This window comes from Zingiber officinale, chromosome 11B (genome assembly GCF_018446385.1).
Source record: "Zingiber officinale cultivar Zhangliang chromosome 11B, Zo_v1.1, whole genome shotgun sequence".
In the NCBI taxonomy this organism is placed as follows: Eukaryota; Viridiplantae; Streptophyta; class Magnoliopsida; order Zingiberales; family Zingiberaceae; genus Zingiber; species Zingiber officinale.
Genome location: NC_056007.1, coordinates 71,701,295 through 71,717,646, shown reverse-complemented (window position 1 = coordinate 71,717,646; position 16,352 = coordinate 71,701,295). Strand labels below are relative to the sequence as shown.

General features: G+C 37.4%; 2 non-coding genes across 2 annotated transcripts; one reads left to right on the top strand and one right to left on the bottom strand.

The window, feature by feature from the left end:
* Positions 1-2,940: 2,940 nt before the first annotated feature.
* Positions 2,941-3,046, top strand: LOC122035548. Its single transcript, XR_006127094.1, has one exon. It is a non-coding gene; the product is annotated as a small nucleolar RNA R71 (small nucleolar RNA).
* Positions 3,047-8,702: 5,656 nt separating this feature from the next.
* On the bottom strand, positions 8,703-8,808 carry LOC122035514. The gene has a single exon (XR_006127063.1). It is a non-coding gene; the product is annotated as a small nucleolar RNA R71 (small nucleolar RNA).
* Between the last annotated feature and the right edge of the window lie 7,544 nt (positions 8,809-16,352).

Sequence of the window (16,352 nt, the reverse complement as noted above, 5' to 3'; positions counted from 1 at the left end):
ATAATGAAATACAAGTAGATGTGCGTCAAAACATGTATAAAAGTGTTTATCATCTATGCACATCACACCCCCAGACTTAAACTTTTGCTTGTCCTCAAGCAAACCCCACAAACTAGATTTATATGCGTAGATGGCATGTAATAATCCCTAATGATTCAATATAAACCTATCATATAGTTTCATTGATGAGCATGATACAAAAATTATTTGAGTGTGACGTAAGTAGAAGTTCTCCGTGCTCAGTGTGATAAGTGGCTTAACTTTCTCAAGTGTCAATCTCTAAGCCTAGTCAATTTTTCATTTAACCGTGTTCCTCATACTTTCGGTGATAGACACTTACCTACCACACGCAAGGTTCTTCCCCTACAAAAATGCTATGCATTATCTACACAAGGTCTCAAAGGAATACTCAGAATCAAGAGAATCATAGCATTCATTTCCCCAGTAACCTAACTCAGTCTCAAAGGGGTGAATTGCTAGTTTCCACTTAAAATAACTATTTTTTATGTCTTATTCTTTTTTTCTTCTTTCTTTGAATATTTACAAAGTATCAAACTTAAACAAACTTTCATTTTTTAGGGATTGATTTTTCCAAATGAGCTTGCATGATATGAGTTTATCTAGTAACCAAAATGTAGTTGAGAGGTGACCATAGAAGTAAGAGTACTTGTCCGGTTCTATGAATCATGACTATTTTCAAAAATATCTTCCATCAAAGTCAAGCATAATGTGAAGAGATCCTAAAACTAAGACAACATTCAAATTCTTCTAGTAATAATAATGCTCACTTCATGCTACCAGGATAGGAAAATATAGATCAATAGACATACTAGCATACCAAATCGCACAATATAAATATATAGATGAAACGTGCTAGCATTTTGCATTAGGGAACAAACAGTCATGATGTGATGAATGATGTAACTAGAAAAAATTTATTATGCAAAAATAAATAAGAAAAAACTAAACTAAACTAAACCAAACGTATCTAATGTATCCCCTCCCCCCCGACTTAAATTTTTCATTGTCACAATGAAAACTAGAAATGATATATGGAGAAGATTTTATGAAATTTAGAGAAGTTACCAAGTGATGGGCACCAAATGGTTGGCATTCATGTGCTTGAAGATACTCCTCTATCCGTGAATTTCACTCCTCCACAACATTAAATCCTACAAAAATAAGATAGACTAAAAAAATTAAGTAGAGGGCATGATTTATTATGAATAAATAAACTAAAAAGGAACTCGAAGGAAACTAAAACTAAAATGAAAATAAGATTGAACTTGGGTTGCCTCCTAAGAAGCACTTGTTTAAGGTCATTAACTCGACCCCTTATTAGGCTCATCGAAATCACGATCTTTCCGGAGTGAGAAACTTCCGGACTTTTCTTCCAATGGCCCATGTTATTATGAAGAGAGCTGTCATTATAAGGACAATATAATGTATCACCGCTCTCTTCATCTTCATCTCCTTAAGAGTCCTTTTCGGTGGTCAGAGACGGTTTAGATTGAGTTTCCAATTATAGGCCTCATGAAAACCTGCACACCCAAAAGAAAAATAAATCTCCCGCAAGCATGTTGATAAGATAGAACCATAACCATATCAAGATAAGTTGAATAAATAATAAAAACTAAATCACATCCAACAAAGTCAACGATGGGTACCTCTATAATGTTTTCCAAAAGATCACAAGAAATACTAACATTACTTTGCTGAGAAATAACTGAAAGTTCCATACAAGTGGATGTGTCTTTTTCAAAATTAAGTACTGGTTCTAGCTCTGGATCAGGTGGAAGTGCAACTGAAGTTGGTGATTCTTGAGACTCTACTAACTCTATATAAGTCCCTACACATTGATCTACAACATGTTTAATCCTTGCAATTCTCATAGTGTCTAATGGTTGTGTGGATAAAGGAGGTGATTCTTGAGATGCTGCTTCCACAACACAGCTCCCTACACTTCCTTTCATAACATCATCATCAACACAACATCAAAAAATAAACCAACATCTATATCTTCAGCAAGAGAATCTACTACAGGAGGATCACTGACTTCATTTGCATTTTAAAGTTGTTCTACCTCATTACATTCATCATCAATTCAAGTTCACTATAACATCCTATAAAACTTGGAGGTAGATACGAAAACTTGTTATCCACTGCATTATCATCACAATCCTCATCCGAAGAGTCTTCATCATTATATACATCACGAAATCTGCACTCAATCGTATTAGAATCACAGAATTTTTTTTAAAGTCTTTGTTTTCATTGACCTTCACTAGCCTTTGTGGAAAAGGAAGCCTCAATGAAGGTCTTGGGAAAGATTGAACTTCCTTTTTCCCATATTCTCTTTGAGCTTGCGGAGGAAGTCCAACTTACTTATCTAGTATTGGTGTGATCAATCGTTGAGGGAAAGATACTTATGGCCTTTGAGAACTTCTTGGAGTACTGGAACTGAGTTCTTGAGGTCTTCTATTGTTCTTCTCCCCAATTCTGTACAAGTCCTTTTTCAGAAGTTCTTCATAATTCTTGCCACTTCTCAACTTAATATCATTACCATTTTCACTAGATCTTGTATGTGTATGAGGGGGATCATGTTGGAACCATTTTGAAACTATGCTATCAATCTCTGCCTCCAACTATTTGAACCTCACATTCTGTGGTTGGAGATTTTCAAAACACTTGGATGGTTGAATAACATTTTGTTTGACAAGCTCTTTAACATTTATGGCTTGCACTTCCTGAATTTTTTAGGGAAATTCCATCCAACTTTTATCTGACCATTCTTGAAGATTCAATGTCACTTGATCAATTAATGTATATGCTTCGTCCACACTCTTGTTCATAAAAGAACCTCTAGCTGATGAATCTAACAAACACTTATCTGAGAAAGAAATTCCTTAATAGAATATGTGCAGGGTCAACCATTTTTTCAAACCATGATGAGGGCACTGTCATTGTAGACTCTTGAATCTATCTCATGCTTCAAATAGTGATTCTCCATCTGCTTGAGTAAAATTTGTGATGCATTTCCTCATATACACTGTTCTGCTTAGAGAAAAATAATGATTCAAAAATTGCTGCTCCAACTGTTTCCAATTTGTGATGCTTTGAGGATGGAGAAAATTAAACCAAGTCTTTACCCAATCTTTAATACTCAAAGGAAATGTCATCAATCGAATTACATCCGCTGAGACACCCTCACAATTTACCATATCACAAAGCCTCAGGAATTCTTCAAGATGGAAATATGGGTTTTCTGATATTTCTCCTCCAAATTTGTGACTTTGTATCATGGTGATTAAGTCTGGGTCTAGTTGGAAATTTTCTGCTTCAATATAAGGTGCACAATTGGAGATAAAAATCTTGCAGAAATGGGCACTGAGAAATCTCTTAAAGGTCTTCGTGACATGTTAGTGCTCATGGATATTTAAAAAAAATTATGAGAAAAAACAAAAATGAAGAATTAAAGACAAGAAATAAAATACAATATGAAAAATAAGAATGAAAATGCATAATTTAAATTGCAAGAAAGAAAGTGCATAATGAAAACAAGAAATAAAAGGCAAAAGGAAAAAGAAAAATGTCTAGAGAGACTCATATGCTATTCAACTAATGTTAATCAAAAACAGTCCTCGACAACGGTGACAAAAACTTGTTATGTTACCGCAAGTGCACGGTTATGTCGTCAGTAATACAAAAGATTATCGATCCCATAGGGATAGTTGATTACGCACTAGTTAACTTTGCACATTGAATTATCTAGACAAATGTAAGATTGGTTGGAAAAGAGAGTAAGAGAAAGAGAAAAAGAGAAGAGAGAGAACAAGGGAAAGGAGTGAGAGAAGGGTAAGAGGATGAATGATAGATGCCAGGATTTTGGTTTCGTTGCGATGCTAGTTAATGTCCCTATGCATTGTTCATCTCTCTAACTCCATGCTTACACTCGTGTAGGAGTTCTAACTAGAGTCTGGTACAATCCCATGAAGATCGCACAGAAGAGTTTACCCAAGTTCTAACGCCATTATGTAGAAGAGGTAATTTAGGAAGTCCGATTATAGGGAACATCCTTCTGTCACCAGGGCCCACGATCCACGTTCCAAGATTAAACAGATCACTTTCTAATGGTAGATTAATGCAATTAAGTAAAAGAGATAATTTAGGAAGTTGATTATAGGGAACATGCTTCTCACACAAGGGCCCACGGTCCACGTTCCACGTTCCTAGATTACACAGATCAATTTCTAACATTAATTTGGGAGAACCCTCTAAACTCTAATTAATCTTTCTAATAAGAATTGATCCCCATTTTAAGGAAATGCCATAGAAAGTAATGGATACCTTCTGTCACAAGGCACCATGGTCTTACAATCCAAGGCTCTTCCTCTACTCGGTGATCTAAACCCTGCATCTACATGGATTGACCTCACACACATTTCGTCAAACACATATAAGACACAACACACATAGATGATGATATAGACACTTCATTGCATAGGAAAATATCTAAATACATAGTTCATACATCATAACCCATCACAACTACTTCCTATATTCAAGATCTGGAGATCTACTCCATTATAAGGGAATTACAACAAAAAATGATAAGTAAAGCAATCTACAACTCAATACAAGGGGATAAAGAGAAGAGAATATTGGATCGAGAAGCGCTAGAGGGGGGGGGGGGGGTGAATAACGCTCATGACTTTCACTTTTCGTATTCGAAAGATGTACGAGTAAAGCAGTGGAATAAGAAATAAAGCACACACAAAATGCCCCATGTATTTTTACTTGGTTCAGAGCTTTGGGCGACTCCTACTCCAAGGTCCACGCTCGTTGAGCATTTACTTTGGGCAACAACTATATCATGCAAAGGTTACAACTAGAATATTACAAGTAAAGCAATAGTAGAATTGTAACTAAGTAATACCGACAACACAATATGAAAGTTTCATAGCTTTGGGTTGTTGGGGTCTTGTCGTAGCTTAATTGGAATGTCTCGTTGGCAGCGTATTGTAGAAGGATTGCTCTTTTTGTGTGTCTTTAAGCTTCTGGTCGAGATCATCATATATAGACTGTTGGAGGTGCCTCAAAGCCCATTGAGGGTGCCTCCAACACCTCTGGATCTGCAGCATGGATCAACTCTGAAGAAGTCTTCGCCTATCCACTTGAGGGCGCCTTCAACCTCCTTGAAGGCGCCTTCAATGTCATCTGAGGAGCCTCAAGCTTCCATGAGGGCGCCTTCAGCTTCGCTGCATAGACTTCACTGCCTTTGCACTTGAGACGCCTCCAAGCTCCATGAGGGAGCCTCGGGTACTGTTCATCCGAGGAAAAATGTGCTCTTTTGTCCCTGCAAGATAGGTTAGTACATAGAACAACAATATATCCTGCAAAACAAAGTTAGAACATAAATAATAACATAAACAAGAATGTATGACAGTCACCGGACTATCCAGTTCTGATTTCAGATTTTTGATCGGAAACCCTAGGTCGAACCGATGGATACTGTTCCCTCCACGGGGAACGCGTCCTCACCTACTCTACTCAAGAGAGCATACTTGATGCCAGTCTGGTCCTCCAAACCAACTGGACTTTCTGCCTAGGGTTACCTCCCCCTAGGACCTAGGATTACCACCTCTTAGGATTTTTTGCCACCTAGGGTTACCTCCCCCTAGGACCTAAGGTTACCCCCCTTAGGATTTTCCTCCACATAGGGTTACGGCCCCATAGGACCTAAGGTTACCACCCCTTAGGATTTTCCACCACCTAGGGTTACCACCCCCTAGGACCTAGGATTACCACCCCCTAGGGGTTTTCACCTGCCTAACCCCAGCTAGGACTTTTGCCTAAGAACACTTAGGACTTTCCTGCAAAGATCATTCAAGCACATTAAATAACAAAATAACTTAACTTGAATCCTTTGACATAATCAAAACATAGGTTCAATCGTCGGATGCTTCCTGCACCAACAGAAAATGCTTATCTTTGAAGAGTAGCGTCATTGGAAGCACTCCCTTGCTCCGGAGGAGGATGAATCAGTAAAGATGGAAGATCTAGGGTCTCCCCAAAGGGGAGAACCCTTCCCCAAGCAATGGGGAAGAGCCCCTGATGTGCGTAGATTGCATACACTTATTAGCATGTTTTGACACACATTCACATACTTTGAGCATACTTGATATATGCATTTTCGTACTTTCAGCTTTCCTTTTTAGCATATTTACTCTCTTTGTTTGAAGATCTTCTTTTGTGCATTTTCTGTACACAGGAGTCGAAATTAGTGAAATTTCAAGTTCGAAGCCAAATCTGTGAGCAAAGCAACGGAAGAAGGTGCCCTACCTGAACCACGTACTGCCCTGCTCTGGGGGGTTGCCCAAGTCGTGTGGAGATCACAGGACAGAAGGCTGCAGTAGGAAACGAAGTGGTCATGGCCGTGTGAACCTCACACGACCATGCAAGGATCTGAAGAACCCAGACATGAGAAGAAGCCTAGGCCGTGTGCATCACACGACCATGTGAGTTTTCCAGAGACAGGAGAAGCCTCAGCCGTGTGTCTCACACGACTGTGTGAGGTTCTTAGTGGCAGGGAAGGAAGTAGGCCATGTGCATCACACGCCCGTGCCAGATTTCCAAAGGCTAAGGTAGTTCAGGCTGTGTAGATCTACATGGCCGTGTAAAAGGGCCATTGGCGGATGTTTGCCATGGCCATGTCTCACACACGGCCGTGTAAGGCTGGCAGAGAGGAGAGTGGGCAGGGCCGTGTGAACCTCACACGACCGTGCCACGGGGCCATGTGGCGCCCAAACTTCACCTCTATTTAAACCCTTTTTCAAGATTTGAAAGGTGATCTTCTCCCTCTTGGGAGAAAGTGAGATTTGGGTCTTTCCTTCCAATCTTGGGAGGATTTCTGGGTGATCTAAAGGAGGATCTTCAACGGATTCGACTCCGGGAGCGTGGATTGGATCCGAAGACCAAGCTTCATCTTAGATAAGTTTTATTTCTCTCCTCTTCTTGGATTGGGGATCAAAGAAATGCTTGTAATCTTTGTATTTTTGGATTTCTCTCTTTGATTCATGGAGTAGATCTCTTTGTTTTAGGATGGAGGGAGTATTTGTATGATGAATTGATGTAAACTCTTGTGGATTTGCCATTTTCTTGTTTCTATGATATTGCCTTGTTTGTATCAATTCAATCTTGAATGAATCGTTGTAATGTGGACCTAATTCTCATATTAGATTTATTGTTTGAATGTCCTATGGATCTTGTAGAGATTATCTCCCACTCAATTTTTCGAGGGAAGCACGCAAAAGGTGCAAGCCCGTGTAAGGACGTTTGAGGGATAAGATTTAGGGAAAAATAGGATGATTCAAGAGGGTGGGATAGATTTAGGGATTAATCTTTATATCTTATAGGATGAGAAGTATGATCTTTGTGTTGATTATCCGAGGGATCTTCATGACAGGAACATGCCCGTGTAAGGACAACATAATTTCATATCTAATTGATCACATTTAGGTATAGATTTCAGTCCTAGGCCGGTTGTCTATTGGAAGAGAGAACTGGCAACCTTCTATAAATGTTGGACAATTAAGAAATAGGATTTGGTAGATCATTTACATTGAGGAATCTTACAAAGAAACTAAAACTCCTAGAACATTGCTTTATCATAACCCATAATCTTGTTTGTTAATCTTTCATTTCTATGTTTACTTTTCATTAGTTACCTTTAGCTTTTGGAAACCAATTGATTAGTTGTTTGTCTAACTCACGTTGAAACATTTCTAGTGCTTATTCCAATCCCTGTGGATACGATAATCTTTTATATTACTTGCGACATTTCCGTACACTTGCGGAGGTCAATAAATTTTTGGCGCCGTTGCCGAGGATTGCACTATAATATTAGGAATTATCAATTGAGTTAGACTAGACATAACTTTTCTTTTCATTTGCATTGTTATAACTAATTGTTAGAATTCTGTTTTCATAGGCTTTCCCTTTCTTGTATAACATTTTTGTCAATTCTTTTTGTTGTAACTCTAATTCTGCATCTTGATTCTAACATTCTCGTCTAACTTTTCTCTGTTTTCTCTTTTGATCTAGTTTCTTTGTTCTTTTCTTTTGTAAACATATCTTGCAATCTTTAGCATATGAATTATTCTTGACATTTTTCTTTTTTCCTTTTGTCTTTTCTTTCTTGTTTTCATTATGCACTTTCTTTCTTGCAATTTAAATTTTGCATTTTCTTTCTTGTTTTTCATATTGCATTTTATTTCTTGTCTTTGATTCTTGATAATTTTTATTTTCTTGAATATCCATGAGCACTAACATGTCAAACAGACCCATGAGAAATTTTTCTATACCCTTTTCTGCAAGATTTTTATCTCCCATTGTGCAACCTCAAATTGAAGCAGAAAGTTTCCAACTAGACCCAGAGATAATTTTCATGATATAAGGTCACAAATTTGGAGGAGAAGTATCAAAAAGTTCTTATCTGCATCTTGAAATATTTTTAGAGATTTGTGATTTGGTGAAATGTGAAGGAGTATCAGCAGATGCAGTTCGATTGATGGCATTTCCTTTCAGTATCAAGGATCAAGCAAGGACTTGGCTATATTCTCTCTTTCCTCAAAGCATCACAAGTTGGGAACAATTGGAGAAGCAACTTCTGAATCATTTTTTCCCTCCAAGTAGAACAGTGTATATGAGGAATTGCATAACAAATTTTGCTCAGGCATATGGAGAATCATTATTTGAAACATGGGATAGATTCAAGAGTCTTCAAAGATAGTGCCCTCATCATGGTTTTGAAAAATGGTTGATTTTACACATATTCTATGGGGGAATTTCTTTCTCAGACAAGAGTTTATTGGATTCATCAGCTAGAGGTTCTTTTATGGACAAAAGTGTAGATGAAGCTTATTCATTAATTGATCATTAATTGATCAAGTGACATTGAACCTCCATGAATGGTCGAACAAAATTTGGATGGAATTTCCCTCAGATATTCAAGAAGTTCAATCCATAAATGTAAGAGAGCCTGTCAAACAAAATGAAGTTCAACCACCTAAAAATGTTGAAATTCACAAGTCACAGAGTGAGGAGTTCAAACATTTGGGGGCAAAGCTTGATAGTATTGTTTCAAAATGGTTTAAAGAAGATCCCCCTCCTGCACAGTCAAGATCTAATGAAAAGTGTGATGATGTTGGGTTGAGAAGTGGCAAAAATCATGAAGAACTTCTGAAGAATGACATGTTTAGAATTGAGGAGAAGAATAATAGAAGATCACAAGAACTCAGTTCCATTTCTCTAGGAAGTTCCTGTTGGTTAGTCCTAAGAAAATCGTACCGGTTCCACTGTATAAAAATTTTTATACAAGTGTCGAACCTTTCCTTAAATAACCTATTGTGTTCTTTAGAAGTTAAATTAGGAATCGCAGACGGAACTTAACATCATTGATTCCAAATTTCACTTAAATTGTGATACGTGTTGCAGTTTATTGTGATATTTCATCTTGTACAGTTGGTACTAGATTAGACATATCCTTTATTATTTTCTTAAGAACAAATTTACTTATGGGCTTATGGTTCATAGTATAGCCCTTTTCTAAAATCGGGCATTGGTGCCAACAATGACCTTCCGATTTTAAGGACTACAAACCTCTTTTCATTTTTCTAGGATAACTCACAAACAAATGAACTCATGTCCAACTTTTCAGTGTATCTCACGTGCTAGACTACCCAAATCCAAATATGCTTCAGACTAGGCTTACGCCCATTCTGCAATTCTGTGGGAGTAGAGAGTTCTGACTTAAAAGGTACTATGTTCACTTCCGTTTTCAGTGTATATCCTTAAAACAAATTTGGTAATTTTATAAATAACTCATCATCATTCTAATTATTCCATAAGAGCCTTATACCTTCTTTCTACTACACCATTCTGTTGGGATGTACCAAGTGCAGTTAGTTAGGATTGAATCCCTACTTCTGATAAGTGACTCCTAAATTCTCCCAAGAGGTATTTGCTACTACGATCTCACCGTAGTGTCTCGATATTTTTACTTTGACATTTCTCCGCATCAGCCTCGTACTCTTTGAACTAATCAAAGCACTTAGACTTGCGGTGTATCAAGTAAATCTATCTGTGTCTCAAATAGTTGTCTATAAAATAGACAAACTATCCGAAACTACCTCTTGTCTGGATAGTCATAGGACCACACAAATCAGAATGAACCAATTCCATTATATCTTTGGCTCCATATCCCTTAGACTTAAAAGCTTCTTGGTTATTTTTCCTTCCAAGTAAGACTCTCAGGTTGGAAAGATTTCCACTACCAATGAACCCAAGAGTTCATTGATTACCAATGAATCCTACTCAAGTTAATAAAACCTAGCCTTAGATGCCAAAGATATAATTGGTTCATTTCCGAAGGTTGCTTTCTCTTAAAGTTAGAAGATGTGTTATTTATTACATCCTGGGAGTTATTGGATTTATAAATTGTCAACCAATGTACCGGAACAGATAATTTTCCTATTTTTCTTGATAACAAGTTTGTTATCAAAATAGACAGGATATCTATTTTTTGATGGTTTAGAAACCGAAATCGAATTCTTTCTAAACTTGGTATATATAGACAATTTCTCAAAATTCAATTTTATTTCTATCAAAGGATAAACATCTCCCACTGCAACAGCTGCTACTTTTACAGCAGTGCCCATGTGGACGGTGATTTATATAGTTGTCGGATTTCCTGGAACCCCTGCAATGAATTGCAGACATAATCAGTGGTTCCTGTATCTACACACCAGGTACTGGTAGATAACACCACTAAATATGTTTCAACAACTAATAAAATACACAGTTATTGTTCTCAGTTCTGTGAGGACAGTCTACCTTAAATAGTGTGGATGTATATGATGGATCGAAAGCGCTAGAGAGGGGGGGGGGGGGTGAATAGTGCTCATGGCTATTTTAACGATTTTAAACACAGAATAATAACGCAGCGGAAAGTAAAATCAAACACACAGAGACGCAGGTGTTTTACTTCGTTCGGAGCCTATGATGACTCCTACTCGAAGGCCCGCGGTCCTTGACCGCTTTCGGTGGGCAACAACTATATATCGAAAAGATTACAATTAGAATTACAATTAATGCAATAAGTAAACTAATACCGACAACAAAAGATTGAAGAGTCTGAGCTTCGGGTTGTCGACGTCGAGTAGTAGCACTTCAAGGTTGTCTCGTTGGCAGCACTTCACAAAAGAAAGCTTGGAATTCGTTGTTCTTTGAAGCTGCACCTCAACCCTCCTTTTATATGCGGTTCCGGGCGCCTGGATCCCTTCCGGGCGCCTGGAGTGTGACGTGGCCAACCAACCAGGATGCGATCCGGGCGCTCGGACCACCTTTTTCCAGCAGGTTCCTCACCTGCAAAACAAGGTTAGTCCGAGCAAAATCCCCTGCAAGACAGTGTTAGAATCTGATAAAACATAGTAAGGAATAACTGACAGTCTTCGGACTTTCCTGAAACACTTATTCAGCACGTTAGATCACCACAAACCTTAACTTTGAATCCTTTGCCATTATCAAAACTCAGGTTCGATCGTCGGATGCTCCCCGCACCAACAGTATACAAATTCTAAAAGGATATTTTATCCATTAATTTTTATTATCTTGTCAACCTATGACAAATAAAATTAATAGTTGGTCTGTCTTTAACCAAATATTTGGTCAAGACTCTAAATTTAAAATAATATTGATTCCTCAAACAATACTATTTAAATTTACCAACACCTCAAAACACCGTGAATTTTGCATGCCACGTTAGTGTGGACGTATACAAAATTAACATTTGTAAGAGGAGGATTTTACCCATTAACTATCTTGTCAACCTAACTTTATGACAAATAAAATTATCTCAAACACCGTTAATTTTGTATGCTACGTTAGTGTGAACGTATACAAAAATAATCATTTGTAAGAGGGGTTTTAACCCATTAATTTTATTATCTTGCCACCCTAATTTTATGAAAAATTAATAGTTGATTTCCCTTTGGTTACACAAGTAATAGCAGTGACTCCGTTGGGGAGGATACTATTAAATGTGTCTAAGTGTATACCATTACTTGATACTTAGTCCATTAAATAGAATTGTGCCCCTTCAGTTGGAGAAGATCACACACATCCTAAATAATTTCCTATAACCATCCATAAGGAAGTTTGATCTAGTGATCTGCAAACAAACTCATCCGTTGTGGAAGGAGGCACTCAGAGCCAACACGCAAGCTTGTTGCATCACTTACAAACCAGTAATGGAGACTGTGGGATTTATATACTAATCCCTCTCCCACTTAGTTATTTAAAATGAGGAATTTTATTCTATGCTAGCATATAACACATGCACACACACAGTAAATAAAAACAACAAATTTGGAAATTAATTTTCTAACTATTATGGCATTTTCATCACTGTCCTCCGTGTGCTCTAACCCTAGCTACTGCCATCTTTAGCCACCGCCATCGGGTCGAGTTGTTGCATCTATCTTGCTTCTTATTCCGCTGCGCCTCTGATCCTCCGATAGTACCACGCCTCGCAAGGATATGATCCGCGACAAATATAGAATTTTACATACATCGATCCTATATTCCATAAAGGAATGTACATATATTCTAGATCGAACAAAAATGTAAAATCCTAATAACTAATACAGCTCCTGCTGTATTTAATTTTACAATCATGCACACACAATTAAATTCCCTTGACATGTCCAAGGGTCCAATCACACACAATAAAAATATGCCATAATAGTTGGAGCCTGCAACCACAAAGTTAGCACATCCTACTATTATCCTGCCTAAATTATGTATGACATGTGTAAAACCTATTTGAAAACCAAACACACAGAGGCAAACCCTAGCTCTGATACCAATTGTTGGTTAGTCCTAAGAAAATCGTACCGGTTCCACTGTACAAAAATTTTTGTACAAGTGTCGAACCTTTCCTTAAATAACCTATTGTGTTCTTTAGAAGTTAAATTAGAAATCACAGATGGAACTTAACATCATTGATTCCAAATTTAACTTATCTGTTCTTAATGGTTTAGATTTGAATCGCAAGTGGAACTTAACACTATTGATTCAAATCTACCTAAGTTATTAATTCCATAAATATTAATTTCTAAAATTGACTTGCAGGACTGCATGGCGAGGCACATGGCCTTCTTGTATATGAGAGCAACCACCACTTCCTAGGCAAAGCCTTTTAAGGAAAGCTAATATTTATTTCCTTAAATAACTCTAGGTTAACAAAAAAGAACAATCGAATCACAAATTCGAAAAAGAAGAAAACACAAACTCAAAAAAACTATTTTGAAAACTCTAGAATCATATGCCTCTTGTGTTTGGTATTTCCATAAATAACTATACAAAGAAAACTAGTATGATGCGGAAAATAATTACTAGTTATACCTTTCTTTGTAAGCAAAATAACCTCTTGATCTTCTACCGTATTCCTCTTTTTATCTCGGACATTGTGTGGGCAACGATCTTCCGAGACGAGAACCACCAAGCTCCTTCTTCTCCAAGCTAGATTCGGCCACCAAGAATTCTCCATGAGAAGTAGAGATCCGACCACCACCACCAAGCTCCAAGGGATGCAAGAAACAAAATCTCCTTTCTCTCCTTCTTCTCCTAGCTTGAACCGGCCACCATCAAGAGCTCCAAGAGGGGATAAAACCGACCACTAGAGAAGAAGAGAAGAGGAGAGGGAGAGCCTCTAAGGGCCAGCCACACCAAGGAGAAAAAGAGAGGAAGAAAAGAATAGAGTTGTTAACCATGAAGGCACCTCTACCCCCTCTTTTATATTCCTTGGTCTTGGCAAATAAGGAAATTTTAATAAAAACTTCCTTAATTCCTTTGCCATGAAAAATAATTTTAATTGATTTAAAATCAATTCCTTTTTCAATTTCAATGGTCGACCACTTATTTCCCCAAAACAAGGAGAATTTTAATTAAAACAAACATTAAAACTTCCTAATTTATTTCCGGAAATTTATAAAAAATTTCTCCAATAATTTTTCTCTTCATGGTGGATTATAAAAAGGATATTTTATAAATTAAAATCTTTCTTTTAAACATGTGGATAATTTTCAAAAAGGTCTCTAAAAATTAAAATCTCTTTTCAATTTATAAATAAGGAAAGATATCAAATCTTTTCTTAATCTTTTGTAGAAACTAATAAAAGAGAATATTTAATTTTTAAACTCTCTTTTAAATCATGAACATGGTTAAAAAGAAAAGTTTTCTTAAAATTTAAAATCCACCTTTTAATCTACAAATAAGGAAAGATTTTAAATCTTTTCTTAAACTTTTGTAGAAAGCTATAAAAGGAAAGATTTAAATTTTAAACTCTCTTTTAAAACCATGGAATCCACAAAAGAAAAAATTTATAAATAAAATCCTTTTTAATATGATGTGGCCGGCCACATCATGCTTGGACTCCAAGCATTGACCGGCCACCAACTTGGCTCAACCTTTGGGTCTTGGCCGGCCCTAGCTTGGGTTCTAAGTTAGCTTGGCCAGCCCTTATAGGTTAGGTAAAAAGGTGGGTATGTGATGGGTATAAATCTCTATATACAAGAGGCTACGATAGGGACCGAGAGGAGAAATTGGTTTTGGTCTCCCGATGAAATTAGGCTTCCCGTGTTGGCCCCGAACGCACAACTTAATTCCATCAATAATAATTCATTCCACTAAAGAACTATTATTGATGTAGCGCCCGAAAATTCTCAAAACTATTTTATAAATATTCTATGATTTTTCTGGAATTTTAGGATATTTTTATGGAATTTTTAGAATAGCGGAAGTAGCAAAAATAAATAGAGAACGAAAATAGCCTACGCAGGAATTGAACTCGGGACCTAGCGAACTCTATGTCTTATAGGGTGACTCTAGTAACCAAGTGAACCCAGCAGGGCTGTGCTGAAAGGAAAGGGAATCAATTTTATTTAAGTTGGAATTGGGGCGAATTAGATCACTTAATATAAATAAGAAATAATTAAGTGAAGGGTTATTTGGATCGCGATTTTTCCTCTCCTCAAAACCTCACCGCCGCCCACCTCTCTTTTCTTCCTCTCTCGGCGCCAACCACAAGGAAGGCTAGGGTTCCGCCCAAGGGCACCTTCCGGCGACGACTTCTACACGAGGACGCTCCCCCTCCGCGAGAGGAACGCGTGGACGCGAGAAGATCGTCGAAAGGATCGTCTCCTTCGGAGATCTAGCGATTAGAATCGTAAGAAAATCCGAACAGGAGGTAAGAAACCCCTCACCTGTAGTATAAGTAGCTTCCGTGTGAATTCCATGATTTAGTTAGTAGTATATAGCTTTTCGGCACAAAGGATGAGAATTAGCGCATACCAAGTGTTCGATTAAATTACTAGTACAGCTAAAATACAACTTAGGCATTGTGATAGCTTAGTTAAATGCAATAGGAGCATTTCACAACTCATATAGTCTTGCTACAGCTTTTACAGGACTAGACGTCCAATGGGTGGGCTCCCACAGTCGCCTCTAGGTTTAGATAACCTAGTTCGGGGTTTAGATAACCTAGAAAGAGCAAGACAAGTAATAATTAGCTATGTTCAGTATTTTACTTTCTCAGTGGCACTGTACAGGATTAGATATCCATTGGGTTGGGCTCCCATAGTCGTCCCTAGGTTCAGCTAACCTAGTAACCCTACTAAATTCGGGACTTGTAAACCCGGTTCTAGTTAGGGATGTGCGCACAGCAAAGTACAGTTGCCGGGCCCAAACAGCAGCATGATTATGTATTTTCACTTACTATGTAAATAGTTTTCATAACCTCACAAAATAGCTATGTGAAAGTAGTATAATTCTAGCAATAGTTTAGCATCAGCTTAGTTCAGTCCATGCTCTGTTTAGTTTTCTTATGGAGGCATGTGATAGTCTTATGATCAATTTTGATTTCCATATCTTATGAACCTGTATGCCATGTTTTAGTATTCATGTGTAATGATTTCAGTATGCCATGTTTCTCAAGTTCAGCATATGATTTTAATAGCATTCTTTCAAAAGCATATTGCATCGAATGCATGTTTTAGTGAGGTAGATGGTTTCTTACTAAGCGAAAGCTTACAAATACTATTTTCCTTATACTGCAGATAAAGGTAAAGGGAAGATGGACTAGCGGAGGCTGGAGGGCAATGCTACGAAGATGTGTGTGGGCAGGAACTTGGAATAAAGATCTTAGGGAATTTCAGCAAGCTTGTTTTAAGCATTAGAACTTTTTAGCATTTTATTATTTTGCACCTTAGTATGTTAATTGCTATGAATTAGTT